Source organism: Hemitrygon akajei, chromosome 17, assembly GCF_048418815.1.
Source record: "Hemitrygon akajei chromosome 17, sHemAka1.3, whole genome shotgun sequence".
Classification (NCBI taxonomy): domain Eukaryota; kingdom Metazoa; phylum Chordata; class Chondrichthyes; order Myliobatiformes; family Dasyatidae; genus Hemitrygon; species Hemitrygon akajei.
In genome coordinates, this window is record NC_133140.1 from 25,936,582 (window position 1) to 25,962,962 (window position 26,381).

Sequence of the window (26,381 nt, forward strand, 5' to 3'; positions counted from 1 at the left end):
TTCTGAGTTATCCAGTTCGTTTGTAACAGTCTTCAAGTGAAGTCTGAACTGTGGATGAGGACGTGGGTTTAGCGCCATGAGAATCGACTCTCCAGAAATGAGTTCTAACGAACACTTAGACAGGTTTCACTGTAATTGGCCCCTTCACTTTTTTGTTCTATTAATTGCTCGTTAATGTTGAAATATCTGCAAATATACTGCCGCTTTAATTTTATGCCGATGTAATGTCTTATTTCCTGATGAGCAATAAATTTGGATAGGGCAGTACTGATACAGCATTCTTTATAATTTTCGTTCCCCAAGCGGAACATTGCAACTTTACATATACGTCATCTACAGTGGCTTGCAAAAATTTGGGCACCCCTGGTCAAATTTTCTGTTATTGAGAATAGTTCACAGAATAGTAGAAGATGAACTGATATCCAAAACTCATGAAGTAAAAGATTAAACATTCTTTTCAACATTTTAAGCAAAATTTGTGTATTAGTTTTGTTTTGTACAATTTTAGAGTGAAAATAAGGAAAGGAGCACCATGCAAAAGTTTGGGCAACCCAAGAGATTTGAGCTCTCAGATAACTTTTACCAAGGTCTGACCTTAATTAGCTTGTTAGGGCTATGGCTTGTTCACAGTCGTCGTTAGGAAAGGCTAAGTGATGCAAATGTCAAAGCTTTATAAATACCCTAACTCCTCAGATATTGTCCCAAACATCAGCTGTCATGGACTCCTCTAAGCAGCTGACTAGCACTCAGAAAATTATAATAAATGATGCCCACAAAGCAGGAGAAGGCTATAAGAAGATAGCAGAGCATTTTCAGGTAGCCGTTTCCACAGTTCATAATGTAATTAAGAAATGGCAGTTAACAGGAACAGTGGAGCTCAAGTTGAGGTCTGGAAGACCAAGAAAACTTTCCGAGAGAACTGTTCGTAGGATTTCTAGAAAGGCAAAGTAAAACCCCCTTTTGACTGCAAAAGACCTTCAGGAAGATTGAGCAGATTTTGCAAGGAAGAATGGGCGAAAATCCCCCAAACAAGAATTTAGCTACAGAAAGCGTTTACAGCTGTGATACTTGCCAAAGAGGGTGTTACTAAGTACTGACCATGCAGGGTGCCCAAACGTTTGCTTCGGGACCTATTCTTCTTTTGTTATTTTGAAACTGTAAAAGTTGGAAATAAAAAAAGTAATCTTGCTTAAAATATTAAAGACGTGTCATCTTTAACTTTATTCCTTTTGGAAATCAGGTCATCTTTTACTCGCTTAGCTACTCACAGTAACAGTGATTTTGACCAGGGGTGCTCATACTTATGCATGTCACTGTATGGTGGCGGTGAGGAAGAAGAATGGGAAAGTACGAATATGTGTTGATTGTCGAACACTGAACAGCTGTGCTGTTCCATGGATCCAGGTTGCTCTCGTCTGCCTCACTGGAACCAAATGATTCCATGTGTTAGATCCAGGAAGTGCGCATTATCAAATACCCATGAGTGCAGTGGATAAAGAAAAAATGGCATCAGGAACACCGGCTATTTTCCAACCTGTCATCTGGATATGAATGCTGCTTGAGGAACTGGTGTACTTGCATGCTCTTATCGTGTTTGTATCAACACTGGAGGAACATGAGACGTGAAGATTTAATGTGTCAGACCGCCTGGAAGCGGAAGGGTTAAAACACTCACTGGACAAGTAGCTGTTCTTAAGACGTCAGTTAACAATGTCATTCACACAGTATCCTATGATGGAATGGCTACAGATCCATCGAAGGTACAGGCGGTGACCACGTGGCCAAGGCTCAAGAATATGAGAGCCGTGCGTTTATTCCCGGAAGTCTGTGGGTACTACCGGATATTTGTGAAGGGCCACTCCAGAGTAAGCCATCAGTTGAACCAACTACGTGGTGGTTACACCCCCTGCCCCACACACACACCCTTAGTGAAGAACGGGAGGGGAACAAAGGGAGAAGGCAAGGTTTACCTTTGCTCTTCAGAGCCTTTAGAGGAAAGGTCGGATGCAAAGTGTGAAGAGGCATTTCAGCTGCTGAAAGAGTTATTCACTGGAGAACCCTTGGCTGCGTTTGCAAACCCATAGTTACCGTATTTATTGCACACAGACACCAGCCGTGATGGATTAGGCGGTGCCCCATATCAAGATAAAGGTAAAGGCGCTTTTGACTTGGTGAGCCGGTATCTGTCTCTATCTGAACGAAACTACCCAGCACACATATTGGAGTTTCTGACATTGAAAGGTGAAGTGGTGGATAAATTAAGTGACTACCTGGTCCCAAGCTCGAGGTAAGGAACGACAACAATCCACTGATTTATATTCTCACTTCGGTGAAATTGGACGCCTCAGATCATCATTGGTTGGCGGCGCTGTCTGCTTAGGAATTCTGCCTTGCCTATCGGCCGGGACGTCAGAGCAATCATGCGGGTGCGTTGTCACGAATTTCTCATGAGGTGCGGCAACAGTGGGAGCACGCCTCTGCCTCTGGTGTTAAAGCAATGTGCCAGTTTTCCACAGCTGGGAAATCAGAGCAAAGACGTGAGCCTGACAGAGCTGCTGATTATTTGGGAGCTTCGAGCCATGCCGTTCCACATGCTTATTGCAACTAGACGGCGCTGAATACGAAGCAACTGCCCGCCTTGTGTAGTTCGGAATTGGCAGCAACTCAGCAAGCCGACCCTTGTAAAAGTGTCACCTAGTCATCTGTTGTTAGGAGGGTCATGGACCCAATTGAGAAGACAAGAAACCCTGCCATACCCCTACCCATGAGGAAATGAGACAAACTGGAGTTGACGAACAATGTTTCGTATCGTGTTCCCTCTCTCCAGATAGACCTCGGCGTTCCCAGTTGCGTTTCCCTGAAAGAAGTATCCGAAGATTATAATGAAGTCACTTCAGGTCATTTGGGATTTGACAAGACCTATGGATTGGTCTAATATCTGTTTTATTGGACACGAGTGAAGCCTGAAATTGAAAAGTACTGTACGTCATGTATCCAATGTATTCGGAGGATGACGCTGCCTACTAGAGCTGTCTATCAGACGCTGCCACTATCCCATTCACAAAGAACAGAGCCACTTGAGAGTGTGTATTGAATTCCTCTCCATAGAGCCTGATTCCAGTAACACTGCCAATGTCTTGGTCTTCACGGACTAATACACCAAATATGCTCAAACCTTCTCCACAAAGGATCACAGAGTATCCACAGTTGCCAAAGTGTTATGGGATAAATATATTATTCATTATGGCCTCCCGACAAGGATGCATAGTGACCAGGGAAGGAATTTTAAGAGTTGGATCATATATGAGTTACTCAGTATGCTTCGAATTATGAAGACAATGCATGTCACCCTCAAGGTGATCCTCAGCCTGAAAGATTAAACAGGACTTTGACAGACATGCTTGGGACCCTGGATGCCAACAGAAAGAGAAAGTGGAGCCATCATATTGGACATCTGATACACTGCTACAGCTGCACACAGAATGAAAACACTGGCTACTCCACATACTATTTGATATCCGGGCATGAAACGAGGTTACCTGTAGGCGTTTGATTTGGGACCATCGGGTTGGGTGGGTGGGGAACTTGCTGCAGAACATATATGTGTCTAACGTGAGAAAAGAAATGTAAAAAGCCCATGAGCTAGCAGCAGTTTCTGCTATCAATTAAAAGCAACAAAACCAGAAGAGATATGATCAAAGGATGATGTTCTCCCAGTTGATGCCTCGAGAAAGAGTTCTAATAATAAATTTGGGACTACAGTGGAAGCATATGTTTCCCAACCACTGGGGTTCTTCGCCCTGCCTAGTGGAGAGCAAGATGTCAAATTTGCCAGTTTTCCAGGTGAAGCCCTAAAATGGCAATGGTCTTGTCAATATTCTCCATTAGAACCATCTTTCACCCCGAGGGCAGGAAGTACACGTTTGCCCGGAGTCTGACGTGGAGCCTACACCAAGTAGAAATCTCTGCACAGGAGAACAGAAAGGTAACAACTGACAATAGTGTGATTTCAGTGGGAGTTCATTAGAATGTTGTGATACTAATAATGAATTAACAACATCCTAAGGTTTATAACTTCATGAGGACATGACTATTTTTGGTGGGGTAGAATGTAATGCCCAGGTTAAGGACATGTTCTATTATATTCCTACTGCTATGCTGTTCGGCATTTCATTTTTCAGCACATTTTCTGCAAAGTGCAGTGTGTTCTGCTAATTAAGCGTTATAGACTCGTAATTTGTTTGTTCCACTTTGGCCGAAGTTGCTTTTACTGTTGACAAAACATAAGTGAGAATGATGAAAACAGTTGCATACAGTATACAAAAGAATCAGCAAAATAAGTAGGAAGAAGAATGAAGAAACGCCAATATGCGAATTGGATATGTGTTATGGCCTACGTTCCACAGTGTAATTAATCCACAATGTAACTAGTGTATAATATTATAAATTGTCTTAGCTCCGAAAAATCGGTACAATAATGAAGCGTACCTTGTCAAACACAGCGAGAAATGTCACGCACCGAACTGTTACATTTGAACACATGAGAAAAGGGGAGGGATGGTGATGGGGCGGAGGATAGGCAGGATGATGGGTGAGTTCTGGTGGTGTAACAACACAGTATGTTTGATCAACCTAATCAAATGTATCGGTCGACATTGTGGGAAGTTAGGACAGAAATTGAAAGGCAATTGCAGTGAGATGACCACCGTCTTTTAGCAGGATTGTGGTACCAGAACACTAGAGTGTGACTAATATGCATTTATTTAAAAGGCGTGCAAGGATAAGCCTAGAGTTTCGGGTGGCAAACCTGACATCCGTGCTGGGAACGATAATGGAGTGGATTCTGAGGCAAACGGTCTCTCATAGTTTGGAAAGGCGAGGACTGAAAGGGTAACATTCAGCATGGATTTGTCATGGGGAATCTTATCTCACAAATCTCATTGAGTTGTTTTGAGATGTGAGGAAGAAATTTGCTGAGGACACGGCAGTATTCTAGACTTTCATTGAAATTGCAACGTCCAGTATGGCAGAGCTAATGTAGAAAGCTGGATGACATGGGAACCAGGGTGAGCCAGCCGACTGAACAGGAGAGCACGAAATGGTGTAATATAACATCAGAAGGTGATAGTGGAGACTTGGTATTTAAGAATGAAGGTCTCTAACTACTGATGTACTGGAGATGGCGGTTCAGGTTTCAGTACTCTTTGTCATCTAGTTCTGAAAAACTTAAGAGGATAGTATTGTTAACATCATTAATAACTTCGGGGAGGCAACGAAATTGTTGATGTAGAAGAAAGTGAAAGCTAACCAAGATAATGAACTGGGAAACTAGTCCATCAAGTGCAGATATACTGTAATTTAACTTGGACAATGGCGAAAAGGTGTGTTTGGTTATTTAAAATAAAGCAGGAATTACACAGTAAGTTGCCCTGGGCGTTGAAGTAGAACAAAGTGACTGAGAGTAACGCGTACATAGATCTTCGCAAGTGGCGATGGAGGTGGAAAGAAAGGTAAAGAAGGTGTTTGTCACACATGACACAACAGCTGGGGCAATGAGTGCACGGTCTGGAATGCACTGTTATTCTGTACATATTGTTAGTTAAAAACTTGGAGCATTCTGTGCATTTCTGATCGCCCAGCAGCCCTTAACACAATGCAGACAGGACTCACGAGTATGTTTGCAGGACAGCAAACTTTTAGCTGTAGGGAGCGGCTGGAGTTATTCTTCCTTGAGTACAAGAGGTTGAGGGATGACCTGATTTAGGAATATAAAGTGACGAGGGGCATGGGCAGGCCTAAATTAAAGTTTTACACCCAGGATAGCTTAATTGAAAATGAGGATACATCAATTCATGGTGTGAGAGAAAAGATTTTAAATGGGTCTAGGGAAAGTTATTCAACAGATAGAAGCTTAGTAACTGTAAAATGTACCAGAAGGTACAGGTGGGTTCGGTAGCAATGTATGAAATGCAGTTGGATTGGTATGTTAAGTAATGTTGAGAGCAAGGGCCAAAAATTGTCCTCTAGGAGATCAGAGTAATAATCTGTGCATGGAGCCAAAAGAGAATGGGAGATCTTAAATGGATTCGTTGCATTTGTATTTATTCGGGAGATGGACACGGGGTCGATAGAAGTGAAACAAAGCAGTAATGAAGTTATGGTCTTGTATTTCTTCATTTAAATCTTTGAAAATTGGGTCTAAGACCAAAGGGAACCCAGCATGGCCTATTATTGTATGTTCCTTCTTCCTTTCTCTTATCTCCAGCTATCTAAACAATTCTCCATCCGATCCAACACGCTACCTTTTATTCCCAGTGTTCTCATTTTCCACATATGTCAAACATTTTCTAGAAATGCTCATAAAATAGTTTTCACATCAATAACAAGATATTTTGCAGAGTTGCTGGAAATCTAGAACAACACACACAACGTTGTAGAGGAACTTAGTCGGTGAAGAAGCACCTGTGGAAGTGAATAAAGAGTCGACGTTTTGGGCCAAGACCTTTCGTCAGCAATGGAAATGAAGAAGGAAGATACCATAATAGAAAGAAGGGGGACAGAAAGGACAACTAACAAGAAGGTCACGGGTAAAGCCTGGTGAGTGGGGGGAGGAGATGAAGTAAGAATCTGGGAGATGATAGATGGAAAATGAAAAGTACCGTAGAAGAACGAATCTGATAGGATAGGAGAGTAGACCATGAGAGAAAGGGAAGAAAGAAGGGCACCAAGGAGAAGATATAGGCAGGTGAGGAGAAGAGTTAGGAGTCTAGAGTGTAGAACAGAAGAAGAAGGAAAGGAGAGAGAAAACTTAATGTAAGCAGAAATCGATGTTCATGCCATCCGGCTGGAGGCTAACTGGACTGAAAATGAGGCGTCGATCCTCCACCCTAACAGTAGCCTCGTGGTGGCAGAAGAAGAAGCCAAAGACCAAAATGCTGCGATGAGAAGTAAAATGACTGGAACTTCCACTATTTCTGGATGCATTGGAGGTCCTTCAAAAAGCAGTCCTCTAATTTATATTGGGTTGCACCAATGTAGAGGAGGCGGCATCGGAAGTATTGGACAGAGTAGACATCATAGATAGATTCGGAGATTAAAGTTTGCCTCACCAGGGCGGACTGTTTAGTACCCTGAATGTTGGTGATAAATGATATCTCTCAAGTATAATTTTAATGTTGTCTTGACCTGACAGGAACATTTTTCTTCCATTTAGATTTGCATTTTTGAATCGAAACCAAATGCTGTCTTCATCCAGGGACCTGCTCATCTCAGTACAATTTTGACAATACTTCATAGTCATTTACAAGGGAAAGTCAGTCTAGAATCTACCTCAGTGTTGTAATTCATCATACAAATAAAATACCTATCTTCGTAGGAAGGCCACTTCTGTTTTTAAGAGTATGTTAAGACATATAGAAGAACTTTGATAAAATTCCGACTAGATTCCATTATTTTTCTGATTCAAATGAAAACAATTCTCAATACTTCTCCAGGTATTCGCTCATGACAGGCTAATCAAAGTTCTCGGCCCGAAAAGGCAACTGTTCATTACTCTCCGTTGATGCCAATTTCACGCTTGGACCGCTGTATAAACTGAATGTTTCTCTTGACATCGATATCGTTATGCGTTTTTCTGCAGTACTGTGAAGTATAACTGGTACCACAATCGGTATAGTCAAAGACTAAATCTTTAGAGGTGTATTTTATTTGATGTTGTGATGATGCTTTACATTATTCACTTTGTAAAATGCTGAAGACACAGAATTGAAACACGGACGTTGCAGAACATCATGAGAAACTTTTAGTTGTGAGGAAGAGGGCTCGAAGTCACTTATTTCAACTTTGAGTCATTGTCTGTTAACTGAGCGTCGAGCTTAAAAAGAAACGTCTGAAAATCGATTTTTTTGAGCAACATGCAAACTTTACCCGGAAAGTCTTTCCATGATATGATCAGGCTCGTTCGTGCATTTCTATTTTGTGCTATTTGTAATTTCCTGTTGACCTGCGTGAAAATTTCGTAGCCGATCTTTAGCTGAAAGAAAAAATTAAATCGTGGTGTACAGCACGGAAGGGGCCCGTCTCGACCATTCGGAATGAAATATTTATGAAACTGTTATTTTCCCTTCCTCTATCACGGTACCACTTCCTCTGGCAACTTGTTCTATACAGCTACCATCCTCGGTGTGAAAACCCTGCCATGAAGAGTTCTCCTTTAAATATTTCTACTCTCAGTTCAGAACGATATCCTCTCGCTTTAGAACCCCTGGCTTGGGAAATTGACTGTGAGAATCCACTATATTCATGTCCATAGCACTGGTTTTCCGAATTTCATAAGGTAATCCGCCAGTCTGCTGTACTCCAGAGAGTACAACCCATTTCTATACAATCCCGTCATGCCACTACAGCCTCCCCTTGAAGGCAATGTTCGGGTGTGTCGCTACTGCAATCTTCCTAATGCAACGCTCCAAGTGCGGCCTAGCCAATGGCTATAGCGGCAACATAGACAATAGACAATAGACAATAGGTGCAGAAGTAGACCATTCGGCCCTTCGAGCCTGCACCGCCATTTTGAGATCATGGCTGATCAATTACTATCAATACCCGGTTCCTGCCTTGTCCCCATATCCCTTGATTCCCCTATTCATAAGATACCTATCTAGCTCCTTCTTGAAAGCATCCAGAGAATTGGCCTCCACTACCTTCCGAGGAAGTGCATTCCAGACCCCCACAACTCTCTGGGAGAAGAAGTTTTTCCTTAACTCTGTCCTAAATGACCTACCCCTTATTCTCAAACCATGCCCTCTGGTACTGGACTCTCCCAGCATCTGGAACATATTTCCTGCCTCTATCTTGTCCAATCCCTTAATAATCTTATATGTTTCAATCAGATCCCTTCTCAATCTCCTTAATTCCAGCGTGTACAAGCCCAGTCTCTCTAACCTCTCTGCGTAAGACAGTCCAGACATCCCAGGAATTAACCTCGTGAATCTACGCTGCACTTCCTCTACAGCCAGGATGTCCTTCCTTAACCCTGGAGACCAAAACTGTACACAATACTCCACGTGTGGTCTCTTGCTCTGTACAAATGCAAGAGGATTTCCTTGCTCTTGTACTCAATCCCCTTTGTAATAAAGGCCAACATTCCATTAGCCTTCTTCACTGCCTACTGCACTTGCTCATTCACCTTCAGTGACTGATGAACAAGGACTCCTAGATCTCTTTGTATTTCTCCCTTACCTAACTCTACACCGTTTAGATAATAATCTGCCTTCCTGTTCTTACTCCCAAAGTGGATAACCTCACACTTATTCACATTAAACGTCATCTGCCAAGTATCTGTTCACTCACCCAGCCTATCCAAGTCACCCTGAATTCTCCTAACATCCTCATCACATGTCCAACTGCCACCCATCTTAGTATCATCAGCAAATTTGTTGATGTTATTTTCAATGCCTTCATCCAAATCGTTGACGTAAATTGTAAACAGCTGTGGTCCCAATACCGAGCCCTGTGGCACCCCACTAGTCACCACCTGTCATTCCGAAAAACACCCATTCACCGCTACCCTTTGCTTTCTATCTGCCAACCAGTTTTCTATCCATGTCAATGTCTTCTCCCCGATGCCCTGAGCTTTGATTTTACCCACCAATCTCCTATGTGGGACCTTATCAAATGCCTTCTGGAAATCGAGGTACACTACATCCACTGGATCTCCCCCGTCTAACTTCCTGGTTACATCCTCGAAAAACTCCAACAGCTTAGTCAATCATGATTTACCCTTGGTAAATCCATACTGACTCGGCCCAATCCTATCACTGCTATCTAGATATGCCACTACTTCATCCTTAATAATGGACTCTAGCATCTTCCCCACCACCGATGTCAGGCTGACAGGTCGATAGTTCTCTGTTTTCTCCCTCCCTCCTTTCTTAAAAAGTGGGATAATATTAGCCATTCTCCAATCCTCAGGAACTGATCCTGAATCTAAAGAACATTGGAAAATGATTACCAATGCATCCGCTATTTCCAGGGCCACCTCCTTTAGTACCCTAGGATGCAGACCATCCGGACCTGGGGATTTGTCAGCCTTCAGTCCCATCAGTCTTCTCATCACCGTTTCCTTCCTAATGTCAATCTGTTTCATTTCCTCTGTTACCCTATGTCCTTGGCCCATCCATACATCTGGGAGATTGCTTGTGTCTTCCTTAGTGAAAACAGATCTAAAGTACTCATTAAATTCTTCTGCCATTTCTCTGTTTCCCATAACAATTTCACCCAATTCATTCTTCAAGGGCCCAACATTGTTCCTAACTATCTTCTTTCTCTTCACATACCTAAAAAAAGCTTTTGCTATCTTCATTTATATTCCTGGCTAGCTTGCGTTCGTACCTAATTTTTTCTCCCCGTATTGTCTTTTTAGTTAGGTTCTGTTGTTCCTTAAAAACTTCCCAATCATCCGTCCTCCCACTCACCTTAGCTCTGTCATACTTCCTTTTTTTTTAATGCTATGCAATCTCTGACATGATGTCCCAACACTCGTCAATACACTGTGAAGAGGGCAAGAAGGATAAAGACCCTCTTAGCTAATATCCTGATGTGTCGTCTTTTCAGGAGACTATCCATGTGCCCCCTAAGGTCCCTCAATACCTCAACGCTTCTGTATACTGTATATTTCCTGTTTCTGCCAGTGGTCCAGTAAATCATCAACAGAAGAGATTCTGGAGATGCTGAAATCCAGAGTAATAAACACAAAACATTCCAGTCACTTAGCAGATCTGACAGCATCAATGGAGAGGAAGGAACAGTTGTTTTTTTTTGGGCCGAGAACTTGATTAGCCTGGTTGCTTTTCTTAGGGAGTTTAAAGCAACGTCCCTTCTAATTTTTCAGTAACGTGGACCAACCATTGCTCTGAGCAGGAAATTTCTGCACCGCTTGTAAGAGGCTTATGCACGGGTTGGCAGTTTATTAACAACGTGCTACCGATTTCCATTCTGAGTTTGTTGTCACAATTTGTACTAGTGTTGTAACTTGCAACACTGACAAAGTAAGTACGTTGATGCTCTATTTTACATTAAAGTTATGGTACGTTTATAATGCAGAAAAAATATGGGTTGTCTTCATTAGCACATAATTATATAGTATTTCGCAAATGTATTAACATAGATTTCATAATCATAATAGCATAATTTCAAAATTAGATTAACATTATCTAAAGGGAAGTTCCAGCTGCGTTACAGCAAAGGCTATATGCGTGGGCGGAAGTTGGTTACTACGCGGCTGCATACCCGCTCAGCTTAATGAGAACAGTGGTGGCAAGTGTATAAAGACCACACAGAGAGGAGGTTGGTTTCCGAATGAACTAAACTGCGTCCACAAACTTCTGTAATTTTGTTCTTACTCTCTTGGGCAGTCTCCCGTTATCAAAATTTTGAGTATTACCATTGACTTGAAACCTACAACGAGCTTTGAATCATGTCATTATAGAAATTTGATGTACTACAACTTCACATTGTGATCATTACAGATGTCAATTCTTACCCTCCGTAAAGCATATCATTTTCATATAGACACGTGGATAAATTACTCGCCCAGAGGCGGATGTGATATTTCCCTTGGATTAAAGAAGTGGTCAAGCAGAAAAAGGTACCCAATGAATAAAAATAAACCAAACCACTTCGTGTTCCTTTCACCAGTTTAATGAAGCGACAACGTTCATAAAACCTGAAACTTTAAATAACATTTCAATGAAGGCCAGTAGGGTCCCATTGCCCTACCTCCTGCATGACACTATACATTCAAATTTGTAAATATATCACTGTTGCTGTATTGACGTAGAATTACCGGAAGTCTTAGCCAACAAGATAGGCAAATGATGTCTTCTCAGCAGAACGCGAAGGAAGAATTAAATTTTGCCTCACGAGCTACTAACTTTATTCGCTGTTAATTTAGTTAAGATACACACTGCATTCCCATGAAATTTTACAGCTGATTACAATACCCCTATTTATCGGTTTCCCTGTGGGTTGGAGCACAATTCGGTGAATGTTTACAAGATGCCAATCACGTATTTGTTGTTTTCCTCTTATATTACGATCGAGTCACTGAATTATTTGGGCTGAAGTAAAGAGAAGCTGCTCGATGAATTAAATGGGCCAGACAATGTGTGTGAAGGCAAGAGAATGGTCAACGTTTTGCGACCCGACCCGAGATTAGAGTGTAGAGGGAAGATAATAAAATAGATGTGAGAAGGAAGTGTGCAATAGAAACTGTCAGGTGATAGGTCGAACAAATCTGTGGGCTGGAGTGGTAGAGTGGTTGCAAGCGGAGCGATAATAGTTTTTTTTAATATATAATTGGCTGTTTCTACCTAAATTTAAACAAGTTTTGTCCCGCCAATGGTGGTGAATCTCTGGATGTTTTTTTTTCACCGTCTGAGGAATGTTGAGGTAGAATCATTGAGATGTATTTGCTGGAGATCATTCCTTTTTTTTGGAAATGATTGGGAAGTGTGTGATGGACCAGAAGAGGAGATTATGAAAAAGCATATAAGACATTATCAGATTGAATGGCCAGGCAGAAGAGAGAGGCGGGATGGTGGAGTTTGGCTTATTACCGATCCTATCATTCAGTTTCTTACATTTTTTATCAGCGTCAATTGGCTCCAATGAAACAGAATAGTGTCGAAAACGAAAATGACTTCTTATCTTCCCAACTCATATATATGATATTGATTGACATTCTTGGTCTGGATGTAAGGAATGAAACGAAGCAATGCCTCGGGTCTGCACTCATTGGTTGCCTACAGCTCTGAACTACAACTGGATTCTCAGCTTCACAGATTCTTTGACATGTTTACTGTGTACCTGCGTCAATGTATGTTTGTGTTGAAGATCGCATGCTGATGTGCTCATTGAACTGTGGAGCTGCAGAGCTGCGCAAGTCAGTTTGTGAGCAACATTGCTTTAGTCTGTGAAAATAATTCAAAATCGAGCATCCAGCGACTAATTCAATCAAACCATTGTAAAATAAATTAGTGATGTACTCATCAGTTATCAATTTTAGATTGCTACATCTGTACACAAGGATTATGTTAACGTTCTTTCAAGATTTCCCTTTTTGATTTATCTGGAATTTCAACGGCAAGAGCCTGTCTTGTCCCACAGAAGAATGAACGTTTCTTTCCTTACTGAAAATTAATTTTAGCAAAATCTAATTAGGAGAGTAGAGAAATCGTTGAAGTGGTAGCTATGTTACCAAATGCTTGTCTTAACTCACAATACAAGCGCATTTTTGTGTTATTTCTGTCCGATTTCCGCAACCTGATTTATCTACTGAACTCACAGGTGGTTGTTTCACTGGAATTAATGTTTAACTTGAACTGGAAATTATCGCAAAAGGACATTACGAAATTGTGATGATATATCGCCAGCGATATAATTGTTCTGCAAGCTGATGTATATGAACTAGACAGATTATTGATTCTCATTAAACAGATGTCGCTGTACTTCTTTTATAATTGAAAATATGTTTATTGATAGGGTCGGAAAGAAATTTCGCCCGTATGTCACAACGTCCACTTTTTACATTCTTAACCTTCAGTATTATTTCAGCCGTCGCTCTGCAGAAGATAAGGAGAAACAATCCGTTGGGATGCATTCGTTCACAGTCCACAGAACCGGAACTTATTTCGATTTTCAGCTTCTTGCTTCTTGTAAAAGCTTTCCATCTGCCGACACTGAATCCTTGTTGCCGCGCTTAAATGCCGATACTTTATTGTTGCAGCGGCAGAGCGGCATATGTCAACTTCTCATCTCTGCCACATCGAGTCTGTGGAAGTAATTCAATATCGAGTCTTTGTCAATTGTCCAGCAAAAAAGCGAAGCGATAGAATTTAAGGTACAAACGTAATGTATTTACTGATTTTCATTTTCAAATTACAGCCATTTGAAACAGTTTGTACTGAAAGAGACAAAAGAGAAACTGCTGTTTCTTTGGTCTTCACTGAAATTTCGTTGTCATGTTTTACATTATTGTGTAAGGTATCATTTTACACGGAAACTGAACTGCTTTCGGACTCGGGCTGCTTACGGAGGATGGGGAGGAGGTCTCGCCCCTGCACATGTAGCATGCAGGCCCACCAGCATGTGGACACGTCCTGGTGCTCGTGGACCAGATCCCCAGCCATGGGTAAATACCTCCACTGCCTTCGGGGCAGCCTTGGGAGAATGGAAAGCTGCGGTAGGAAACCCGGACAGCAAATCCGGACTGGAACCCCGAAGGTGGCCGGAAGTTATTGGACATCATTCCGGTAGCTTCTGCAGCCAAGCTGTTGCCAAACGTATTGCTTCATAAGCTTTCCTATGGAGTACAGTGGCGAGGCCGAGAGGCGGATTTTGACGAATGGAAATCTTAGGATCTCCACACCTTCCGTCCCGCCTTGTGATGATAATCATCATCAGCCATTGTCTTCCGAGACAAAAAGATGACCACCACCAACCACCATAATGTCAAAATTAGACCAATGCGTTTTTATAGTTTAAGACTTTTTATTTCAAAAAACAATGCTTATTTTGTATCTCTTCCACCCCCAATCCCTTGGTTTTACCTTTGCATAGTCAACATGATCGTCCTGGCGTCTGACCTGGTGAAATCTTTTGTTTTCTCTCACGTTTCGTGTAGCATAGGCAAGGTTATGTTCAACTGGCTCTCGTCCAGCCTGTTACGCAAAGGGTAGTTAACACTGTTAGTGGCGAGTCTAATGCAGTTCCAATTCAATAAAGAGAAAATGAGTTTGAAAACGTAAGTGTAAATGAGTTAAATGCGGCATAATAACATTCTAACATCAGTAAATGATATTGCGATGTATGTTGTTTCAGAAACGGTACGAAATGTGTTTTCCCTTGTGCTGAAAGTCTCCATGATCGTTTAAGATTGAAATTGCTTTTCAAGCACCATTTAAAAGATATTCTACGAGTAGAGTGAGTTTCTCATCTCTCGTCATCTTTTTCCTTCCGCAGTTTTTTCCTTTTTCCTCCATTTCCCAACAGTTTCCGCAGGGACAACTGTCCGCTTTGTACTCCTCGGGCACTACGGACCATTGAAGCAGCGTTGTGCGGGTCAGTGGTTGTCATGGGTTCTCATACAGTCACAGACATATCTATTCTGAGGCTGTAATTGATCATAATATTCCTCTATCAATATACCCCTCTAAGAAGCAAAAAGAAAAATTGTCTCACCTACCGGTTCTCCGCTCTGACTTGCTTCCTCAGAGGTTCTTTGAATACCTAATGGATTAAAAAAAATGCAACACATTAAATAATAGCAGTAATGTTATAAAAGTTGAAATTGCGCATTGGATTGCAATCAAATTTCTTGCCGAAAGGTTCCACTCCTGACAGATATTCAAAATAGTGTGGCGCACATTGTGGCCATGAAATGTGTTGCGCATGACCTTTCATGAATGTGGTGCATCTAGATTTTGATTGAAAGAGTAGAGTGGCGGTACTTGCGTAAAATCGCCACAGGAAGTCACAGCCTGAAAACCACAGGTGTCTGAAAAACAGGTACAAGGAATGATTGGATAACTTGAATGGGAATGTAAAATGATTGTGTTATTTATAATTAATAATGACGATTGTGAATCGGATAATGCCTCAGAAATCTTGATTCTCTCATTATCATTTGTCTTTTCAATCTGCTGAGATAATACATGGAAATGCTTGTCAAATCATTCATGTTCTTACCACGTTTTGCCTTAACTCCGGTTATTAACAAAATTATAATCAGAATTATAAATGCCAGTCCGCCCAATGCACCTCCGAGAATCAGGGGCTTATTGCTGTTTTCTGGATCTGGGAATAAAAGAAGAAACTGTGAAACATAGATAAATATATAGATACCGTGAGACAAGAAAGTAGAACATTTTAATGGGTAATTCAGGCCTTGAACAACTAAAGTTTGCAAGAGACGCAATATGACACGAGTCTTAAGCTGATGATAGGACTTATGGAGTGAACAGATCATCTTAAATAGTCGTCCTTTCCAGGGCAACACACAAAAATGTTACAGGAACTCAACAGGCCAGGCAGCATCCGTGAAGAAAAGTAGTCGACGTTTCTGGCGAGACCCTTCGGCAGGACTGGTGCTGCCTGGCCTGTTGAGTTCCTCCGGCATTTTGTGTGTGTTGCTTGGAGTTCCAGCAGCTACACATATTCTCTTGTTTGTATTTTGGTTCTTGACAGTGAGTATTTTTCATTTAAAATCAGAGATTTTTTCTCTTTTAACGATGCTTTTGCAGATAGTTTGATCCAAGATTTGAAATGACATCGTTTCTATTTCTGGACTGTCACTCGAAAACTCCCTCAGCAGATTCCATCGGATCACAAGTGAAAATGACTTTTTACTTTCATAAACATCACAAGATGCATTGATAGAATATTAAAAAGCACAATCCGAACGATATATAAGGAGAAGTGACTAGGTATTTGGTGAAAACCGGAGAGAAAACGAGTAGGTTTAGATTAAGTAATGAAACAAAGACACTTGCAGACAGAATTCCAGCTTTAAGTGCAGAGGTAGCCAAAGCAGTAGAACTGCGCAAATAGTTAAAAAAGAACAGTATATGGAACAATGGATGTATTTAAATATCATTATGAATACGAAACATAAAATATGATTTGACTTTTTACAAACGTGACCAACTTCCAAAATTGTGCTTGATCCTCTCTCACTTTCCTGTACGGTTCAGATGGTTCCATTCTCAACTGGTATGAAATATAACAATATCAGTTTCGGATGTTTCCAATGAATACACATGCACCATATTAGGAGGTAGAAATTACAAAGATTTACCAACCTCTCAGCGAAGAAACCTCTCAGTACCGACTCTTACACGATAAGGAATCTATCTCTGGCTGAAGGAAATTGCCACTTAATATTGTCAGCCGGATAGTTAGATCGTACTCTCAACTCACAGGGCCTTTTGAACAACTTTCCATAAAAGCGGGGTTTTTTTGGTCACGCTGTTATTACCGTACAGAAGGTAATGTCCACATCATTCCTGATCTTCTGATTACATATTCTATTTCTCGCTTGAGATTTTGGTTGCTGCAAACATACTGTATGTCCTTTACACACAATTTACCAAAGTAAAAAACATTTTTCAAATCCTGTAACCCAATGTTATTAAATGCGCATTATTTCACGATCTTCCGTTTGTAAATCATGATTTTTATCTAACAAATGCTTGAAGACTAACGGCAAAGTGAACGAAGGAAAATGATTGACTTTCCACAAACGTATGCAATGGTCATTTAGATGGAGAGAGTAGTAGAAATGAACTGCATTAGATCTAATATCACATTCGTGCCATTTGCTTTCTGTTGCACAAATATAGCGTAGAATTAAAAGTGATGGCCATTATAAAGCGATCTTTTGAGCTCACCAATTATTGGTGAAATTTCAGGCAGAAAATCAAATTCTCAATCTGCAGGAAAATAGAGCTGGGTCCTCACCTCCCCAACCCCACCCCTACCCACCACCCATTTCATCCATATCACATCTCTTCGGCAAGTTAGATGTATCCTCCACTGTGAACTCCGACACAAAATAGTCAATCAAAGACTCGACTATTCCGTCATTACAAAATATCAATTCTCCTTCTCGTCCTCCAAGAGACCTACTTTCACCTTCAACAACGCTTTACATAATTATAAAAACTTTTACTATCCGTTTTAATATTTTAAACTAGTTTATTTTCATAATCTATCTTTCCCTTTCTTTATTGCTCACTTAGTGGTTCTTTGTTGTTTGTTAACGTTTTCCCAATCTTCCAGTTTCCCACTACTTGCAGTGACTTAGTACGCATGAGCTTTAAGTTTGATGCCTTCTCTTATTTCCTTAGTTATCCAAGGCTGGCTCTCACCACCCTTACTCTCCTTGTTTTTAACTGGAATATCCGGTTTTTGAGCATCATAAAAAAATCTCTTTGAAAGTATCGCATTGTTCTACAAACGTCCCACTATATAGCCTGTGTTCCCAGTCTACCCTATCCAGCTCTTCCCCCATCATTTTGTAGTCTCCTTTGATTAGGCATAATACACTGCTTTTAGATCGAAATATCGCACCTTCCATTTGTAGAAGATAATCAGTCATGATGCGATCACTCTTTCCAAGAGGATCCCTCACTACAAGATTGGTAATTTTACATTTCTCATTCTGCATGGCCATATCCAAGATAGCATGCATCTTTGTAGGTTCAGTAGCAAGCTGTTGAAGAAAGCTATCACGTATGGATTCTATGAAGTGCTCCTCAAGACCATCTTGAGTCACCTAATCTATGTGCAAGTTAAAGTCTGCGATGCCTGCTATTCCATACTTACCCGCCTCAGTTATTTCTCGACTTATTGCCTGTGCCACTGTAATGTCATTATTCGGTGGCATATAGACAACTCACACCGGTGATTTTTCCCCTTTACTGTTTCTAATCTCCACTCAGATGGATTCAACATTCAGATCCCCAGATCTTATATCGTCTATCACTATCTTCCTGATCTCATCCTTATTTAAGAGCACTTCCCCACCTCCCTCACCTTCTGGCCTATCCTACGGTATTACCTGTTTTTTCTGTAAATTTTGCTTTTTCTTTATCTTTATCCACACTTTTCTCTTTTACTTTATCAATACTTCTAAAATCTGCTGAACTAACCCCCATCTACTTAGTTTAAAAGTCCTATCCACAACTCTAGTTATGGAATTCGCCAAGATACACGTCCCATCACGGTTCAGGTGAGCTCGTCCCAATGGAACAGCTCACTCGTTCCCCAATATCAGTGCCAATTTCCCATGAATTCAACCCCAGGTCTCCCACACCATTTGTTGAGCTATGCATTTAACTCTCTGATCTTTTTAACCCTGTGGCAATTTGCACATGAGCCAGGTAGTAATCCAGAGATTAACACTTTTTTGGTTCTGCATTTTAAGTTAGTCCCTAGCTGCTCAGATTCCCTCAGTAGGACCTCTTTCCTCTTTCTGCCTTTATCGTTGACACCCACCTTTCCTTGCAGGTGTAAGGCTGTAAATAATGTAAAAACAGTACACACTTTAACCTTTCCCCGTTGAAAAAATAAATTGATTTCACAATTTATTTCTCGTGTTTGTACAGCTTTCCAGGCATATTCTCATTCGGGTTGGAGCTTGCTTTAAATGTTTCCTGTCTTACCTTGTTCAATAATATAGCTGAAAATGGCAGGACGTTTGAGCGTTTCGTGATTTACCAGACACGTGTAAACCACGTTGTCCTGAACAGGCTGCGCATCTTCCAAAGTACTGCAAGCCTCAAAAGATCCTTCCCAAGTCTCCCTTATTGCCGTTTCTGCGGATAGAATTTCCTTATTATTTCTTCGCCAAAAGATGTCTAATTTCTTCGGATAAAATGGTGCAGTTTTACAAATGAGTTTCCGGGATGTCGGTGAAGTTTCTTCAACACGGATGATTTTCAGCGGAGTTGGGGGAGCTACAACAGAATAAAACGCGACGTAGAATGTTTAGCTATTATTTGATCACATGCATTCTCCTACTCACGCTACCACACTCAACTGTTATCTTTGCGGTCGTTTGAAATCCCCTGAGTTTACCAGTTATTAATTGTTTCAGGGGGCAAGTGAACATGACAAAACAGATGTGTTGGTGACGGATGGGGAACGCACGCCTGTTTAGAATGAACGTAGCAGACTTAGCGCATGCTAGGAGTGACTTTATTGCTTCTTCCAAAAGGCCATTTTTGTCACTACCTCTGCCCTTGAAGGTCAATTCTGTATTAACGCAAAATGAGCCAGTAAATCTGCATATCTATGCTCGTTTCAATGGGATCGGCATTGTGGAGCAGCACACGGATCAAGCTGTGTTTCTCTCTGTGGATGTTTTACGCATACGTCCCATAATTGACATTAATGTAGTGGCTTTGTTTGCCTTTGCCGATGTTTATTAATTACTTATAAATATTTGTAGCTATGCGCTTCAGCAACTGTAGGATCGAAATCGGCGAAAAACGTCGAGATGTGGTAGTATAAAAGCAGGCTGAAGAACTGGCTGATATCATTTAACTCGACAATGCTTCGCTTTAAATTAGATGGCTTGTGATTTGCCCTTCAACTGAATTTGCCGACAACTCCCTATCTCTCATTATCTAACCCGAATCAAATTCTTCGTCTAAAAATGAGGTGGTTCCGTTCATTCGCTGTATAAAGCTTTTGATAGTTTCAAGTTGCTGGACAGCAAATGTCACGCCGCTTTTTTTTAAAAAAAGTATTAGGCAAAAGACGGGCAACTATAGGAGAGTTAGCTCAACATCTGCAGTCGGGAAAATGCTTGAAGTTGTCACTAAGGAAGAAATAGCGAAACATTTAAAAAGGAATGGTTCCATTAGACAAACGCAGCAGGAATTCAGAAAGGGCAGGAACTGTTTGACAAGCAAACTGGAGTTCTTTGAGGACATAATGAGTGCAGTGGATGGAGGGGAACAGATGGATGCCGTATGCTTGGATTTCCAGAAGGCGTTCGATAAGGTGCCGCACAGGAGACTTATAAATTAGATATGGATGCATGAAGTCAGAAGAAGTGTATTGGCATGGATAGTGGAATGGTTATCCAATAAAAGGCAGAGTGTTGGTATAAATGGGCGTTTCTCCGGTTGGCAGTCAGTGGTGAGTGGGGTACCCCAGTGGTCGGTGCTGGGCCCACAGCTGTTTACCATTTGCTCTGATGATTTGGAAGAGGGGACTGAGTGTAGCGTAGCAAAATTTGCTGATGACACTAAACTGAATGGACAGTCTGCAGAGGGATATAGATAGATTACGTGAGTGGGCCAAGGACTGGCAGATGGAATATAATGTTGGTAAATGCCAGATCATCCACTTTGGAAGGAATAATAGAAGAGAAGATTATTATTTAAATGGTGAAAGATTGCAGCAGGCTGATTGTGCAGAGGGACTTGGGAGTGCTTGTGCGTGTATCGCAAAAATTTGGCTTGCAGGTCCAACAGGCTATTAAGAGGCAAATGAAATGGTTGCCTTCATTGCTAGAGGGATTAAATTCAAGAGCTGGGAGGTCATTAAGCAACCGTGCAGGGTTCTGGTGACTTCACCTGGAGTACTGTGTGCAGTTCTGGTCACCATTCTTGAGGAAGGATACATTGGTTTTGGATGCAGTGCAGAGGAGGTTCACCAGGTTGATTCCAGAGATGAAGAGGAGAGATTGAGTCGCCTGGGACTATACACTCCGGAATTCAGAAAAATGAGAGGGGATCTTATAGAAACATACAGAATTTTGAAAGGGATTGGTAAGATAGAAGTAGGAAAGTTGTTTCCATTGGTAGGTGAGACTAGAACTAGGGGGAATTGCCTCAAGATTCAGGGGAGAAGATTTAGGACGGAGATGAGGAGAAACTCGCTTTCACAGAGAGTTGTGAATCTGTGGGATGCTCTGCCCAGGGAAGCAGTTGAGGCTTCTTCACTAAATATATTTAAGATACAATTGGATAGATTTTTACATAGTAGGGAAATTAACGGTAATGGGGAATAGGCAAGCAGATGGAGCTGAGTTTATGGACAGATCAACCATGATGTTATTGAATGGCGGGTCAGCTCGATGGGCCGGATGGCTTACTCCTGCTCATATTTCTTATGTTCTTATTTTCTTATGGGCTGGCTGAGGAATAGGTCAAGGTGGGGAGAGGGTGAGGTGTTGTGTAGGAATATATGCAGAACAAATATATGGCTGGAAATATCAACGGACCAAATAATAAGTGGAGCAAAAGTCAATCTGCAGAATCACATTGAAATAATAAACACAGTAGTCTGAAAAAATCCGAAATGATATATTCCTGTTTTAAAAAAGCTGGGAGGCAAATTAATTGGCACAAATTTTCAACCAGCAATAAAATTTCACAACATTTCTGCAATCTTGGCTTTTCTTCAAATGCAAAGAAATGACATTTTTCCACTTACAGGAATAAAGACACTTACTGAACACTTTAATCTGAGAGCCACTTCCATTTCCCAATATTTGTTGTTGACTTTTCACTTGACAGTAATACCAGCCGACGTCTGTGTATCTCACATTTAGGAGGGTAAATGTGCCGCTGCTTTTCTTTACACTGAACTCATTTCTGCTGTCTGGTTCTATAAATGACTTCTGACCCTCCTTCCACCACGAAACTTCAGCAGTATCTGGTAGTATTGGAAATTTGCAGAACATGGATTCATTTCCACCGATTGAGGCATTTAAGGTTGAAGGGAATTGTTCCACTTTGGCAGAAGTTCCTTTTGAGGCTGACAAAGCTTAAGTGAAAATGAAGAAAACAGTTGCATTCACTGGAAAACGAATCAACAGACAAAATAGGCAAAATAGGCGAATTGGATGTTTACTATGGCTAAACTTGCTGCGGGTAAATGATGTATAATATTGTAAAATGCCTGTTTCATAGATTGGGCGCAAAAATTTAAGCATACCTAGCAAAAACGCGGCGAGCAGAGCCACGAACCAAACTGTTGCATTCACCGACATTGCAAATGAGAGTGGTCAGTCTGAAAGTTAGAAATTCATAGGATGTAATAATCAAATGCACACTCTATATGAAGTCACATGGTCAAGGCTATGTCGATCCCTTGGGTAGAAGAAATGCTGAAGATATAGGAAATCCCGTGGAATACTCACAACATGAGAGCGGAGCTCAGCATCAATGATGAAAAACTAACAGTCGATGTTTCGGGGTAAGATACTTCTTCAGGACTGGAAAGGAAGGGGGAGGAAGTCACAATAAGGAGATAGGGGAGGGAAAGGCGCATAAGCTGGGAGGTGATAAGTGCAAGTAGGGGACTTAAAGAGATGGCACTTGATAGGTGGATTTATATTCCATCCAGATAGCCTCCAACCTGCTGATATGAACATAGAATTCTCTGACTTCCAGTAATTTCTCCCGTACCCCTTTCATCGTTTTCCATTTCCCATTCTGGGTCCCATTTTTTCCCTTCTCTTCTCCTCACCTCGCTTACCTGCTGCTCCTCGTTCACTTTCTCCAATGGTCCAATGTCCTCTCCAATCAGATTCCTTCTCATTCAGTCCTTCACCACTCATCGGGGTGATTGATAAGTTCATGGTCTAAGGTAGAAGGAGATGAGTTATTAACTTCAAACTTTCTGACTGATCACTCAGAAAGTTGACCTGCAAGTGCATGTAACGATAGCTGTAGAATTCATCTCCTTCTACCTTAGGCCACGAACTTATTAATCACCCCTCGTACAGCACAGGAAAATATCTTTGACCAATGATGTCTGCATCGACCATAATGCAAATTGAATTCTATCTGATCGGACATGGTCTACATCGCTCTTTTTTGCCTGTTCCTGGGAATGTTTGAATGTCTTATAACCGTTGTGATCAAATCAACACTCTCTTGTAGCACTGGCAAGTTGCTTGCTACTCTCTGCGTAATGTACCTGCTTTGCAACCTCATTTAAATTTTCCTCTTATTTCCAGGCGATGCCCTCTGTTAACTGTGGCTAAAATGCACGAGTGGTATCGGTAAAGAGAATGGCAAGGCCAACAGGATTAGAGAATCCCGGTTCACGAGAACATTGAGACATTGTTTTGGAGAGAGAAGACCTGCATCATCTGTGGGGATCGGGTTCAAGCTACTCCCGACAGAAATATAAGATGTACTGCAGTAGACCTGACGGGAATCACGAGAGCACAAAGGTAGCACGATACAACTTCTGAATAGAAAGCAAAAGGAAATGAGAAAATAGCGACCGAGAGATCGCGATGAGCGAGCTATAAATTATTATTTCCCATCACTGTGGAGAAAATCATGGAAACTAAGGGATTAAAGGGAATTAACATTATTTTTTAACCGATCCACATGATAAAAATGGAGGCGTCGGGGAAACGGGCTGTTCACGGTGTAAGAACTCTGCCCGTTTGATGAACTTACGGCACCTGATCAAATGTATGTTTTAACATTGTGAAAAGCTAGAGGAAAACTGTAAGGTCCATTGCAATGATATCAGCATCGTCTTTAACGGGGATTGTGTTACCGTAGCATTGGAGAGTGGCAAATGCGCACTTCTTTAAGGAGATCTGCAAGGACAAGCGGAGAGCTGAAGGTGGCGAGCCCAGTATTGGTGCGTGGAAACAAACTGGAGTGGATCGGAGGGAGAGAATCTATCACAATTTGAAAAGGGAAAGGTTGAAAAAGTGACGGTCAGCATAGATTTTTCATTTGGAATCTCATCTCACAAATTTGATTGAGTTGCTTTGATGAAAGGATGAAGAAAATTGCGGAGTGCAGCAATTGGACTATAACATCATTAACTTTTGCAAGGTCCCGTATTGCAGGCTTGCACAGAAAACTCGATGACATGGGAGCCAATGTGAGCCAGTCACCTGAGCATAAGGATAAAAGAATTGGTTTAGTAGAGGGAGTAAAACGGTGATAGTGGAAATTTGATATCAAGAATGACCGCCTGCAACTAGTGGTGTCCTGAACAGGTAGGCTCCATTTCCAGTATTTTTGTCATCTCCGAAATATTCAGATGATTTTTTTAACTTCGTTAATATTTTTCGGAATGCAATGAAATTGGTGGTATATTAGACAGTGAAAGTTATCTGCGACGATAAACTGCGAAAGCAGGACAAACAATTGCAGATAGAATATTAGTCGGACATTTGCAAAGTGTTGTATTTTGGTTAGTTAAACCAGGGCAGGAATTGCACAGTAGATTGCCCAGGGCATTGGCATAAAACAAAGGGACTGAGGGTACATGCAGATTGATCTTTGAACGTGACAATAGAGGTGGGCAGACTGGTGAAGAAGGTGGGTGATTGTCACATTTATTCACAGTTGTAGCAATGAGTACAGCATCTGCGCCGTCATGTTCAACTGTACAGGTCGTTGGTGAAGCATACTCAGAGTATTCTGTGTATTTCTGATCAGCCGTCTATAGAAAAGGCCCGACGAAGCTTGACATAGTCCAGAAAAGATTCACAAATACATTTGCAGGACAGCATGTTTTTAGCTGTAGGAACAGTCTGGGGTTCCGCTTCCCTAGAGCACAGGAGGTTGAGTGGTGACCTTATATATTTAGGGGCGTAAGCAGGGGTATGTTTACCCTCTATTACCCAGAATAGCTGAATTTAAAATGAGAATGCGTCGATTCAAGATGAGTGAGAAAACATTTAAATGGATCTAGGGGAAGTTTTCCAAAGCAGTGGGCTTGGTAACTGGAATAGAGTGCGGGATGAATCTGTAGAAGTGGGTACGATTGCAATGTGTTAGGAACCCTTGGATGGGTAAACAGGTAGAAAAGTTTTACTGTGGTGAGTTACAAAAGCAAGAAAATGGGTCTAGCTGGGATAGGTTTCTCGGTCCACGTGGGCGAAATGGGCCGAAGTCCCAGTGCAGTGCCGTATGGAGCCATGGATCAATTTAGATGGCGGTGGGGTGTGTTTCTTGGGATGCCGCGGATAGTAGGGTGTTGTGAGAATGCTATAGGATTATTGTGTGATTTATGTAATTAGTGCTTGATAGTAGGCATGGACGTAGTCGCGCGAATGTATAACTTATTCCCGTAAGCCAGCAAAGTATTCTCCAATTGTGGTCGCATAATACAGTAAACTGAAGAAACAAGGACGGGAACTAACTGTCCCACTCATATGAAATTATTTTGTGTGAAATAATATCCACCTGACTTTTGGTGCTGAGAGCAATAATCACCCCCAGGTTAATAGAAGGGAATGATGATAATCACAGTCTTGGGTAAAACAAAGTACAGATGTCTTAAGAGCTTAAAATGCTCCTTACAAATATTAGCCAGATTGTATGTAAATCGTCATATGCCTGTTAACTGAATTTTATTCATGGCTAAAGCGGTGTTTAATTTGTTTGAAAGTACTCATAATTAAGATAAACATTTCTTTAGAGTTTTAAGGTTTTTAAATTTTTAACTTTTGTTTTCGTTTTGGAAGATTTGAGAAGTTTTGAAATTTACCAAAAAAAAAGTCAGAAAAGTGAAACGTTTTCGATTTGACAGTCCCAGTTAACTCGAAGGCTATTGGATTAATTTTCTCAGGAGATGTGTTGGACTATTCGGGAAACCCCATGAATTGTGCAATATCTGCCTATTTCCTTGTGCATGACTTTATCACATAAAATGTTTCCCCAGCCATCAGGAGTATTCTCATAGTTAAAAAGTAGTTACTGGCATCTTGCAAGGATTGCAAATTCCACTGTTCTTATACTCATACCTTAACGTGAAAGGTGCTTGGTAGAGTAAGGAGAATCAAAGCGTGGGAAACAAAATCACTCCCTTAATTTGCAACCATT